Source organism: Lepus europaeus, unplaced genomic scaffold (assembly GCF_033115175.1).
Source record: "Lepus europaeus isolate LE1 unplaced genomic scaffold, mLepTim1.pri SCAFFOLD_3_1, whole genome shotgun sequence".
In the NCBI taxonomy this organism is placed as follows: domain Eukaryota; kingdom Metazoa; phylum Chordata; class Mammalia; order Lagomorpha; family Leporidae; genus Lepus; species Lepus europaeus.
In genome coordinates this window covers 16,895,801-16,909,046 of record NW_026909276.1, presented here as the reverse complement: position 1 = coordinate 16,909,046, position 13,246 = coordinate 16,895,801, and the positions used below count along the sequence as shown (strand labels likewise).

General features: G+C 39.5%; 2 pseudogenes; both read left to right on the top strand.

Moving 5' to 3' along the window:
• Window positions 1-8,474: 8,474 nt before the first annotated feature.
• LOC133755260 (protein BTG1-like) lies at window positions 8,475-8,996 on the top strand (annotated as a pseudogene).
• A 42-nt stretch (window positions 8,997-9,038) lies between these two features.
• Window positions 9,039-12,318, top strand: LOC133755259 (exportin-7-like; annotated as a pseudogene).
• The last annotated feature ends 928 nt before the right edge of the window (window positions 12,319-13,246 follow it).

Genomic DNA, 13,246 nt, shown 5'->3' with positions numbered 1-13,246 from the left:
CTCACTAGAATTGTACCTCAGAAGTATATTAAATCTGTTCTTTTGGGGCCAGTGCTTTGCACAGTGGGTTAATGCCCTGGCCTGAAGCACCAGCATACCATGTGGATGCTGGTTTGTGACCCTGCTGCTCCACTTTCTGTCCAGCTCTCAGCTATGGCCCAGGGTAGCAGTGGAAAATAGCCCAAATCCTTGGGCCCCTGCACCCGTGTGGGAGACCTGGAAGAAGCTCCTAGCTCCTGGCTTCAGATTGGTGCAGCTCCAGCCATTGCAGCCATCTGGGGAATGAACCATCAGATGGAAGGCCTCTCTCTCTCTCTGCCTCTCCTCTCTCTGTGTAACTCTGACTTTCAAATAAAAAATAAATCTAAAAAATGTTTTTATATTAATGAAAATTAAAAAGAATCAAAAATATGTTAAAATAATGAAGGGAAAATTTTAAAATTATACTGCATACATATAAAAAGACAAAAGAATAAGAAATCAAATCAATCTTTCCATCATGTTTGTAAAGTGTAGAATCCCCTTCTAATCTTAAGTGGTTAGGATTAAAGTCTAGTGATTATTTACTATTGCATATGCTTGTGAGTCCCAGAAAGGAGATTTTCAACTTGTTTAGGCATTTTTCTCTTATTTGGTGACAGAAGATAACAAAGCTGAAGGTCTTCATCCACTCACCCATGTGTCAGTTTCTTTCTTTTTTTTTTAACTTTTATTTAATGAATATAAATTTCCAGTGCACAGCTTATGGATTACAATGGCTTCCCCCTCCCATAAGTTCCCTCCCACCCACAACCATCCCCTCTCCCGCTCCCTCTCCCCTTCCATTCACATAAAGATTCATTTTCAATTCTCTTTATATACAGAAGATCAATTTAGTATAAAGATTTCAACAGTTTGCACCCACATAGAAACACAAAGTGAAACATACTGTTGGAGTACTAGTTATAGCATTAAATCACAGCACATTAAGGACAGAGATCCCACATGAGGAGCAAGTGCACAATGACTCCTGTTGTTGACCCAACAAATTGCCATGTGTCAGTTTCTGTCCATTAATTACTACCTAAACTTACAGTAAGTCAAAACATTTTCAGAGTAGATAAAGAAGAGCTATGTAGTTCTTTAAATTTATATTTCTTCACCAATTGTGGAAAACAAATGATAAATGACTGTGGCTGCACTTAGAGGAATAAGGCATAATTCCAGATCTGTAAGCCTGTAAACCCCACGTTCAAATACATTATGATCAATAGTTTTTATTGGAGAATTAAAAAAAAAGCATTTGTGACCTTCACATTCTACTTAAACACCCTGGGCCTTAGTTTCTTTTTTCTTTTTCTTTTTTCTTTTATATTTAATTGACAGACAGTGAGAAAGAGAGACAGAGAGAAAAGTATTCCTTCCATTGATTCACCCTCCAAATGGCTCCTATGGCTGGAGCTACACCAATCCAAAGCCAGTAGCCAGGTGCTTCTCCAGGTCCCCCATGTGGGTGCAGGGGTCCAAGCACTTGGGCCATCCTCCACTGCCTTCCCAGGCCACAGCAAAGAGCTGGACTGGAAGAGGAGCAACTGGGAATAGAACCCAACACCGATATGGGATGCAGGTGCTTCAGGCGGAGGATTAACCAAGTGAGTCACAGCACTGGCCCTCTTTTTTCAAAACATAAAAAGTTATAGTTTATGCCTTAGAGGGTCATTGTGAAAATTTAATGGTAGTATACCTCCCAAGACCCTAGAACCAAATCTGCCCTTCTTAAGGGTTCAAAAATTATTAGCCATTATTTTATTACTGTAATTCATATTCATAGTCAATTCAATGATAGTTATTGCTCATAATCACAGACAGGGAGGTTTGAGGGATAAAAATTAAGGTCTTTGCTTATGCTAAACTCTTGGAAAGTTTATCTGAATTTTTCCTATAATAATTTGATGGTGTTGGGACATAGATTAAGGTATCTGAATCATTTTGAGTGGATTTTTGTGTAAGGTGAGGGAGGGGGTCTAGTTTCATGCTTATGCATGTGGAGATCTAGTTTTACCAGCACCATTTGATGGAGAGACTGTCCTTGATCCAGGGATTGATTTTAGCTCTTTTGTGAAAAATATGTGGGTTGGAGATGCATGGATTAATCTAGAGTTTCTACGCTGTTCCATTGGTCTACTCATATTATTTTGACAGTACCAGGTTGTTTCAACAATAACTGCCAGTAGTATTTCTTGAAATCTGATTTCATAATGCCTCCAGCTTTGGTTTTATGTATAAGATTGCTTTAGCTGTAGTGTTTCCATGTAAATTCAGGATCATTTTTTCTAGGTCAGAGAAGAATGTCCTTGGTATTTTGGTTGGGATCTCAGTGATTCTGTAACCTGCTTTTGGTAGAAGGTACATTCTTTTTTTTTTTTTGACAGGCAGAGTGGACAGTGAGAGAGAGAGACAGAGAGAAAGGTCTTCCTTTGCCGTTGATTCACCCTCTAATGGCCACCACGGTAGCGCGCTGCGGCCAGTGCACCACGCTGTTCCGATGGCAGGAGCCAGGTGCTTCTCCTGGTCTCCCATGGGGTGCAGGGCCCAAGCACTTGGGCCATCCTCCACTGCCAGCAGAGAGCTGGCCTGGAAGAGGGGCAACCGGGACAGGATCGGTGCCCCGACCGGGACTAGAACCCGGTGTGCCGGCGCCGCAAGGCGGAGGATTAGCCTGTTGAGCCATGGCGCCGGCCAATAGAAGGTACATTCTGATGATACTGATTCTTCCAATCCATGAACATGGAAGATGCTTCAATTTTTTTATGTCTTCTGTTTTTTTTTCATTATTTTAAAAAATTATCATAGAATCACTCTACCCCATGGTTAAATTTATTCCAAGGCATTTAAATATTTTTGTAACAACTGTGAATGGGACTGATCTTAAGACTTCTTTCTCAGCCATGGCATTGTTTTTATATACAAAGGCTATTGGTTTTTGTGTGCTAATTGTATATACTGCTAATTCCCAAACATTTTAATGAGTTCCAATAATCTCTTAGTGGAGTCTTTTGGTTCTCCTATATTTAGAATCATATCATCTGAGGCCAGTGCCGTGGCTCAACAGGCTAATCTTCCACCTAGTGGCGCTGGCACACTGGGTTCTAGTCCCAGTCGGGGTGCTGGATTCTGTCCTGGTTTCCCCTCTTCCAGGCCAGCTCTCTGCTGTGGCCCAGGAGTGCAGAGTAGGATGGCCCAAGTCCTTGGGCCCTGCACCCTATGGGAGACCAGGATAAGTACCTGGCTCCTGCCTTAGTATCAGCACGGTGTGCCAGCTGCAGTGCGCCAGCCGCGGCGGCCATTGGAGGGTGAACCAATGGCAAAGGAAGACCTTTCTCTCTCTCTCTCTCACTGTCCACTCTGCCTGTCAAAAATTAAAAAAAAATCATATCATCTGCAAATAGGGATAATTTGACTTCCTCCCTTCTAATCTGTAATCCCTTTGATTTCTTTTTCTTCCTAATGGCATTGGCTAAAACTTCCAGGACTATATTGAATAGCAATGGTGAGAGTGGGAATACTTGTCTCATTCTGTATCTTAGGGGGAATGTGTCCAGTCTTTCCCCATTCAGTAGGATGCTTGCTCTGGGTTTGTCATAAATTGTCTTGAGGAATGTTCCTTCTATACACAATTTGCTGAAGGTCTTCTTTATGAAATGATGTTGTATTTTATCAAATGCTTTCACTGCCACTGTTTGGTTCAGTTTGTTAATGTGATCGATCACATTTATTGATTTGTGAATGTTGAACCATCCTTGCATATCAGCCTTTAGTTCCACTTGGTCCAGGTCCTTTTTTCTGATATTTTGTTGGATTTGATTGGTTAGTATTTTTTGAGGATTTATGTGTCTGTGTTCATCAGGAATATTGGTCTGTAGTTCTCTGTTATGTCTTTTTCTGATTTAGGAAATAAGGTGATTCTGGCTTCATAGAAGGAGTTTAGGAGGATCCCCTCCCTTTTGAATATTTCAAATAGCTTGAGAAAAATTGGAAGTAGTTCTTTAAATGTCTAGTAGAATTCAGCACTAAAGCCAACTGGTCCTGGATTTTTCTTTATTGTGAGGGTCTATATTATGGACTCAATCTCAATCTTGGTTATTAGTCTGTTAGATTTTCTATGTCCTCATGACTCAATTTTGATAGATTGTATGTGTACAGGAATCTATCCAATTCTAGATTTTCCAATTTGCTGGCATACCACTCATCACAATAATTACTGCTTTTTTTTTTATTTCTAGTGTTTGTTGTTACACCTCCTTTTTCATTTCTGATTTCATTTATTTGTTTCTTCCCCCTCTTTGTTTTGGTTATTTGGGCCAATGGCATATCCATTTTGTCTATTTTTTCAAAAACCTATTCTTCTTCATTTCCTATCCACAGAGATGTTCCCTGAGCCTGTTGGTGATCCTCTTTGGCATTTTGAGCATTAGAACTTATAATATGTTGAGAAGCTGGGGGCATCTCACAATTCTGTGTGGATGTTCAGCCCCCAACCAGACTAAAAGTCTGTGGGGAATATGGATTTTTCCCTCTGGTAACATCCTAGGCTCACAGGAACATACAAGTACTGCTTAGTCCACTTCTGTTGTCAAAATGGCACTTTCTCCCCACCAGGCGCCCTTGTTGGGGGACAGGGATAAAGAAATGTCCTTTGTCTTCGCTGTGTTAGAGGGGTACCCTGCTCCTATTAGGATCCCAGGATGGACTCAAAGACAGTGTGGTCTGCCAGGCTCTCCCTCTGGCAATATCACAAGAGGCACAGGATGGTGCATGTAGCCTGCTCTCACCTCACTCTCCAAAGCTGGCAATGTCCTTTTGCTCAGGGCTGGGATCCTATATTGTGTCTGTGCTCATTGCTGTAACTTCTGCACTATGCCATAGTGTCACTCTTACATCTGCAGAATTTCCACTGCAGTTTTGTCTACAACTCCCCCCAGGGATGCAATCCCTCCACTTTTTTTCTGTAATTTTCTCCTAGCCTAAAGCAGCATGTCTTTTCTCAATTCAGCCATCTTGGAATCCACCAAATTATGAGGATTATACTTTTGCAATATCCCGCTGTATTGTGCCTACAACTTCCAGCATTCTGTGGGCATTTTAAATGGTAATATATAAAAACATTTTCAATAAGATTAATTTTTCATTGATTATATTAGGATAAACAAAGAGAATAAATATTTCCATACTTTATAGTTTTAGCCTCTATTGAAGTCCCTCCATCTCCAAAATGGACATGGCTTTTCTCTGAGAACTTGTAAGAGACACCACACAACTAGGAATTAAATATATAGTCTATAGCAAGGAGCTACTTTAGTGAAGAACACTATTTTCTGCTACTGGCAATGAGAGGAATATGGCAGGTGAAATCCTGAAACAGAAACCTAATCATGAAATTATGTGGGGTGTTTCTTAAGTGATAAATCAGAAAATTTCAGAAGCTTTTATCATCAAAAGCATTTATATGAATTCCTATATCTGAAATTAGTTGCCATTGTCCCTTTGGTAATCAAATACATGAACTCCATAGCTAACAGGCAGCTGCTGTTAGATTTCTGCAATGTTTTGAGATGTACAGTCATCTACATTTAAGATTTAGGGAAGTTCAACTAAGAATCCTAATTTCAGTCTACAGCTGCCCCCTTTAAGCATGGACAAGCTGCCACAATGAACATCTGCATTCATTGATGCTTACTTAGGCAGCCCTTACATAGTGTGAGAGCTCAATACAACTGAAATATTGGTACAACAGTAATCCAGATGATCACTTTTTTCCAGAAGAATTAAAGGAATTGTAACTTTTTCTGGTTGAGGTTATTATGTGTTGGAGAACAGTTGGGTTTTCAACCCATCACTGAAAGATACTGAATAGATCTTCTGTATATAAAGATAATTGGAAATGAAAAAAAAAAAAAACCTGGTGTTAAATTGGAAATGGCATAGAAAATTAATTAATTTTTAAAAAAATATTATGTAGGATCTCTGTCTTTAATGTGCTGTACACTCTTATTTAATGCTATAACTAGTACTCCAACAGTATTTTTTTTCACTTTGTGTTGCTATATGGGGGCAAACTGTTGAAATCTTTACCTAATATATACTAAACTGACCTTCTGTATATAAAGAGAATTGAAAATGAATCTTGATGTGAATGGAAGGGGAGAGAGAGCGGGAAAGGGGAGGGTTGCAGGTGGGAGGGAAGTTATGGGAGGGTGGAAGCCATTGTAACCCATAAGCTGTACTTTGGAAATTTATATTCGTTAAATAAAAGTTTAATAAATGAAAATAAATAAATAAATAAAAGGAATTCAATGACACTGAGTTATTCATACATAGTCAACCAGCTTATTGCTATTTTTCTCCTCAAGCATGCCTTCTAATTATTCAGATCTGTCATAGTTTCCATGAACTGTAGTTCATCTATTACCTGGAAATCTGATTTTTTATAATGGTACCTTTCTGCTTGCCTAAATAATGGCATCAATTAGAATAAGTATCTCAGATATATTTTTATTGAACTCGAGATAATTTGTCCATCTCATTTATACTCAGCAACATTATTTCTTACCATGTGTTACACATATATGTTGTGTGTATTTCCACTTAACAATTCTTTAACACTAATGTTAATAATCAAACATATAGTATTTTTCCTTAAGGCTTGGCTTTAACTCTGAGAATTTGATTCAAATCCATATTTTACCTAACTAGCACGCATATTTTTATCAAAATTCTCATTTGAATGACACATTTAGACTTCTGACTAATCCATATTTTCTGGCATTTTATATAAAAAGGGTTAGGAAAGGAAATAATAAAACAGTGGCAAGCAAACTGGAAGTTAAATGCATATACTCTGGAAAACATAAAGACAAATATTTGAAATCATCAAAGGTTATCCAACTCTGAGTTTTAGTATGGAAATTTATTTATTATGCCTACAAATATAAACAAAGTAAATTATGAATCACAATATCTATGAATTACATATTGATTAAATGCATGTGATAATTTAGCAAGTTCTCTGAATGCCTTACCAATAGACACACAGTGATGGTTGATTCACTTTCACATAGTGTAATTTTTCAATGAATCACATACAAATTATTTCACAAAATGAAAATATATATATGTAGCAAATTGTAAATATTTTGACACTTAAACTCCTGCATGTTTGCAATAATTTATAGTGATGCATGAATAACATGATCTAGTTATCCATATAATAAAAAATCTAGTCATATAGCCATCTTTTAATATGTATAGTTCTAACATCATTTATTGACAGATACTGTGTCAATGATAAAAATGTGTTTCTCTAATATAATCCCAGTTACATAAAAATATCTGACTATGCATAGAAAACATCTGAAAAGTATGCTGTCAGCTTAACAATAGATTCTGGTCATGATGCATGATACATACTGTATCCCCATAATTGTATTATACTTTTCCAAGACTCATAATTTATGTATATTTAAATAATATTATTTTTAAAGTACAAGCTAGTGATTTCAACATTTTCTTTGTTTTCTAACAGGTTGATCCTCCTCTGACCTATACGTACATTTCAGACATTTATATATGGCATTAATAATTTATAAAAGCATTTCTGGAAATAAAGTTATCACATTTCTACTTTAATAATAAATGCAAATATTTTATTTATTTTGTCTGCTCTTCTTGACAAATGCAACTGTGAAACAGTACCCTGTGTGGTTAGAATTTTTCCAATGTCAGCTGTGCATTGGGAGAGCACTAACACTTGGCAGCCATGATATATTTCACTGATTCAGCTGGGCAGATGGAAGTCATTCAGGGCACACCATAAGTACATACTGTTTATATTTTACATTTCTCAACAACTAGACATGCTTTTATAACTTATTAATGTACTCAGAAATCTATACTTTATGAAATCCCTTTATTAATGTTTTTATTTCATGATCACTTTGAAGCCCTTATGGGATCCAAAAGTTACAACTAATGTGCTTGCTTCCCTTCAGAAATATCTGCAATGTAAAGGAGCCCAAATATTCATAAAATGAAAATGTCTCCATAAAATGATTTTGCCTTCTCAAGAACATTATATATCACTAGACAAGTCTATTTTTAATAAGATGGAATATTCCCTACTTCTCTGAAGATGTCTTTCACTATACAAATCAGGCTCTGCCCACTCAGAGCTGGAAGCACCACTGTTGAGGTTTTGGAGGCAACAGAGCTGGAGGCAGAGGTGGCTGTGGCGGGGGGGGAGGGCTCCCAGAACTGTAACCAGGCTGCCATCCCTCCACTCTTCCTCTCTCCCATCACCTCTTGTCTTGAAAATAACTTCTTTACTCCAGAAAAGTGGTGAGCGCAGTAGCTATCAGTGCTTCACTCCCTCTCAGCTCTTTCACCTGGGAGGGAGCCTAGGCAAGTCCTGGCTGCCATGGTGCAACCCCAGGCATCCCTTTTACACCTGGGCTGCCCCCATGATAGGCAAGATTGCCACCACTGAGTCTATCATCTCCATGTTCCTTAACACCAAGAGTCTCACGAGCAAGTGATGGCTGCAGACCTTCAGTCAGAGCCTGCAGGAGACATGGGCAGAGCATTACACACTCCACTGGCTCCCAGAGAAGCTGTGCGAGGGATCAGGTTACCATCATATTCCTGTGGGCATCAACCACAAACTGGACCCTCTGATCGCACTGAGCAGTCAGGAGCTATTGAGGCTTCTACCTGAACACTAACTTGCACTCTGGGTTGACCCCTGTGAAGTGTCCTACAGAGTCAGACAGGATGGCTCCACCAGAGTGCTGTAGGAAGCCTTGCCAGCAGGATGCAGTGCTCAGAACAGCACTGAGGTGCAAATAGTAGACAGCAGAATCTGCTCAAAGGAGTGTACTCTTCAGTAGAAAAAAAACCCTTCCAAAAATTATAATATACTCACTATCAGGCTAAAATATAGGCTATGGAAAGATGTCTTATAAATTTGATTTTTGTTTTGTGTGAGTTCCTCTTGAGGATACACTATGGAACTTAAACCATGTCACGGTTGTGAAGATCTTGCACAAGATAGAATGGTAAAATAATTTTTAAGTGCCAAAAACCATCGTTTGTAGTCTCTTTCAATGACTTAGTAGCCTTTGAGACCAAGTAAATGAACATTTTATTTCCTGGAGAGTTAAATCCTATGTTTCAGTTTCTCCCAGGCATTATACCTAAAGTTTTATATCAGTCCCTTTAATGAAAATCAGGATTTCAATGAATCATTCTCTGCAATATATCTTGCAGAAAATTTTCACTACTAACACTTGAAAATTATCATTATTTCCTATTGTAGCTCAATAGAAAAGATCAATATCTTTAAAATGATGGTATTGGAAAAATTTTTTTGACAGGCAGAGTGGATAGTGAGAGAGAGATAGACAGAAAGGTCTTCCTTCGCTGTTGGTTCACCCTCCAATGGCTGCCATGGCCGGCATGCTGCAGCCAGCACACCGTGCTGATCTGAAGGCAGGAGCCAGGTATTTATCCTGGTCTCCCATGATGTGCAGAACCCAAGCACTTGGGCCATCCTCCACTGCACTCCTGGGCCATAGCAGAGAGCTGGCCTGGAAGAGTGGCAACCGGGACAGAATCTGGTGCCCCGACCAGGACTAGAACCCGGTGTGCCGGTGCCGCAAGATGGAGGATTAGCCTGTTGAGCCATGGCACCGGCCCAGTACTGGAAATTTTATGACAAGACTTTTAGCTAGCACTTAAATATCTATAAATGTACATAAAGACAAACTAGTAGGCATGACCTGAGGAAATGGTCAACTCTTAAATGCAGTTTTTTTTTTTTGCCTTTAAAGTAGCAAGTGACCAGAATCTTCCATGGCAGCTGGCTTTAAAAATAGGCCTTTGTGAAGACACCAGGCACCAGCCAGCTCTCTGTACATTTGTTAGTTTATAGTTTTCTAAGACTGAGTAAACAACTTTTAGAAAGTGGAGGTCTGATTTGTAACTCTCCTTGGACTTAAACATGTAAAAGTATTTTCCACAAATTACCATCTATTTCATTAATTTTGTTATTCACTTTTTTTTAGGTAAATTAAGAACTGGTGGCCAGTGCCATGGCTCACTGGGCTAATCCTCCGCCTGCGGCACCAGCACCCTGGGTTCTAGTCCATATTGGGGCACCCTATTCAGTCCCAGTTGCTCCTCTTCTAGTCCAGCTCTCTGCTGTGGTCCAGGAGTGCAGTGGAGGATGGCCCAGGTCCTTGGGCCTTGCACCCACATGGGAGACCAGGAGAAGCACCTGGCTCCTGGCTTCAGATTGGTGCAACGCGCCAGCCACAATGCGCCAGCCATAGCGGCCACTTTTGGGGTGAACCAATGGAAAAGGGATACCTTTGTCTCTGTCTCTCTCTCTCTCACTGTCTAACTTTGCCTGTCTCAAAAAAAATAAATAAATAACTGGTGCAAATTTGTACAGATTAATGGCAAAGTTGTACGGCTTTCTAAAGTTTGGATTTTCGATGAGGAATTTTTATCCTGTCTATGAAAAATAGTTTCTTATCTTGGCATTGAAAATAAATGTCTTAGAAAATGTCAGGAAATATATGACTCTGTGTGTTTTGAGTATCTCATTTTCTAAAATGAATTGGTACATGAAATATGCTGTGATTTATTAAAGTCAGATATTCTAAGATCCAATTCTGCTTTTCCAATTTAAGCTGTTAGGACTGAGTCTCATCTGGAAGAAGACTAAATTATGAAAGTACTCACTCAAGAAAGAAGGAATATATTATTCACATTACTGTAAATAATTACATAATTATTTACAGGAAGGTGCATCAGATGAGATATGTAAATGATTTCATAACATGTATTTGTGTATATGCATGTGTGTAATTTCTATGGTTAATATGCCTATTTTATCTTTCATCTGGATTATATGTGGTTCATTTTTGGTTAAATATTCAAATAACATGCTATATATTTAATACTAGATATTTCAATAATAGAAGTTGTATAGAATATATATATATATTTAAATTATTAAAAATATATCAATTTGTGATACTATCTGCACCAAATGTAAATGTTAAACTTGTAGTAAAAATAATTAAAATCTATGCTTTAAATATTTTCTCATGATGTATCTCTAGGATTTTATTTAACAAGTTTATTTAAATACCTTTGGAGGCCAACATTGTGGCTTAGTGGGTTAAGTCACTGCTTGTGATGCCAGTATCCCATATCAGAGAATTGATTTAAGTCCCAGCTGCTTTGCTTTTGATCCACTTCAGCTAATGTTCCTGGGGAGTCTTATGGGTCATGGATGGGAGGGCAGTTACCTGAGTGAGCTCCATGGGTTCTTTCCCTCAAGGTGATGGCAGAACTTATAACAGGTCCCACAGTTGCAGTTTGATGTTTTACCTCCCAATGGCATCTTACTCTTCTGGGAAATCAGCAAGATGATAACCATGTAGGGCAATCACATCCTGACACTGAGTGAGGTCCCCAAGGACCAGGTCTGTGCCCTCAACCTCAAGGGCATCTCCATCTGCTTCTTCATGCTGAAGGCAGCCCTCAGCAGCAGTTATGTCAACTTCAGGCTCTTCTGTCTCTATGGCAATGATGCCCTGGACAATGCCCTGCAGATCTTCATCAAGCTGCTCCTCTCCATTCTGCAGAGACCTCCTGGATTACCACAATCTAAGTCTTACTATTCACTACTAGAAGCCCTCACCCAGGATCATATGAACTTCATTGCCAGCCTGGATCCTCATGTCATCATGTATATTATATCTTCCATTTCTGAAGGACTCATTGCACTTGACACGATAGTGTGCACAGGTTGCAGCTCCTGCCTGGACCACATCATGTCATACCTCTTCAAGCAACTGTTGCACAGCACCAAGAAGAGAATGAGCCCCCCCCCAAACCAGGAGAGTGATTGCTTTCTGCATTTCATGCAGCAGCATCCAGAGGTGATCCAGCAGATGCTGGTCACGGTGCTGAACATCATCTTCTTTGAAGACTGTAAGAACCAGTGGTCTATGTCCTGACCTCTGCTTGGCTTGATACTACTAAATGAAAAGTATTTTCTGACCTAAGGAACAGTATCGTGAACAGCCAGCCACCAGAGAAGCAGCAGGCTATGCACTTGTGCTTTGAAAATCTAATGGAAGGCACTGAGTGAAATCTTCTGACAAAAACAGAGACAAATTCACCCAAAACCTGTGGGCATTCCATTGAGAAGTCAATGACTCAATGAAGAGCCCCACATATGATGTGAACAGCAATGACATGATGAGTTGACACCTGCTTGGACTCTACTTGTACAGAGTAGCAACCTTTGGGTCCAGCCCAGAGGAGTGAACAATTGCAAGGGAGAGGATCTGGCTGCTCTTGGCTCCTTCCTCCTGGGGTGTAGGGGAAATGGCAAAGGTCACCTAGCTACTTCCCCAGGGGATGGGTGTGAGTGCACTCACCTCGGGGCAGGGTGCTGCTGGTTCCTGGGGGCAGGGGTAGGAAGGGTGACAGGAGGAGAGGAGACAGAGACAAGGATGTCTGCGCCTCTAGCCCCTCCTCCTGGGGTGTCTCGAGGGAGAGAACCCTCAGTGTCTTGCCACAGCCTGCCTTTTATAAACATGTACATTCTTTCATAACATTTTGAACAAGGTTTATATTGACTCAAGTTTAAAAACAAGAAGTATGACTGAAAAAATTTTACAAAGTCTAGTGCACCAGTGCTGATGGGAGGGGCTGTGTATATGAGTGAAAACATATATTCTGGTGGCCTGAAGCTTACTGGACAAGGGTGTGTGAATGTGCAGAGATTTACTTAGTAATACAGGGTACCACCCTCCTCCAAGCCCAGTTTTGTGTATAAAGAGTAAAAGCTGACAATCGCATTAAAAATCATCCAGTGTCTCTGACCAGTCTGAAATCAAGTCTACCTGGCAGAGAACACCAAATCGAGATGACTTACTGTAAGAGTGAATTTTGCAATTTTGTATACTCATACAGTAATATTCTAAAATTTAATGAAAGTTGAATGAGAAGTTTTACTTTCTATCTTTATTTGAACTTTTTATTATGTTTTACTTTTTTAAAATAACACCTCCATACAAAGTTTTCTCTAACTTGAAAATTAGGTCTTATCCTTCACAGGTGAAAGATTGGAAACAAACAAACAAACACGGGCTGATGCTGTGGTCCAGTGGATTAAAGCCCCAGACTGAAG